The sequence below is a fragment of the Frankliniella occidentalis genome, unplaced genomic scaffold (genome assembly GCF_000697945.3).
Source record: "Frankliniella occidentalis isolate FOCC.00 unplaced genomic scaffold, Focc_3.1 Scaffold156, whole genome shotgun sequence".
Taxonomy (NCBI): domain Eukaryota; kingdom Metazoa; phylum Arthropoda; class Insecta; order Thysanoptera; family Thripidae; genus Frankliniella; species Frankliniella occidentalis.
Genome location: NW_026267282.1, coordinates 723,982 through 724,384, shown reverse-complemented (window position 1 = coordinate 724,384; position 403 = coordinate 723,982). Strand labels below are relative to the sequence as shown.

General features: G+C 49.4%; 2 protein-coding genes across 5 annotated transcripts in view; both read right to left on the bottom strand.

Moving 5' to 3' along the window:
* Positions 1-403, bottom strand: part of LOC113204108 (UDP-glycosyltransferase UGT5-like) — a 34,393-nt gene that overhangs the window by 1,894 nt on the left and 32,096 nt on the right. The window lies entirely within an intron of this gene.
* LOC113204101 (UDP-glycosyltransferase UGT5-like) overlaps positions 1-403 on the bottom strand; it is an 18,495-nt gene that overhangs the window by 5,442 nt on the left and 12,650 nt on the right. The window lies entirely within an intron of this gene.

Here is a 403-nt window from a genome sequence, read left to right as displayed (position 1 = left end):
CATTTCCTACCTATTTTTACTAGAAACAAACATAATTGTATTGATTTCATTCCAAGCCTACGCTAAGCGTTGCTATACAGGAAAGCATTCCGGTAAAGCTGAATTGCAGAAGAAAGAAGGTAACAAAAATACGGGAGCCACCATGAGCGATTTCCGTAATCTTTTTCGCACCGTATTCTACATATTGGAATGCTTTATTGTGAGAGCGTGACGATACCCACCTCTGACAACCACCTGAGGTTTGAGACCCATACCCCTACCTTTAACTCATGTCGAGTGACTCACCGAGCAGGTCGTTCTGTGGCGCCCATGCCTCAACCCTCACGTTGGCGGCCAAAGGCTGCTCGCCCACCGCGTCCGGCTCGATCTTCCACAGCACCCTGACGGGGGCCACGGCTGCAAA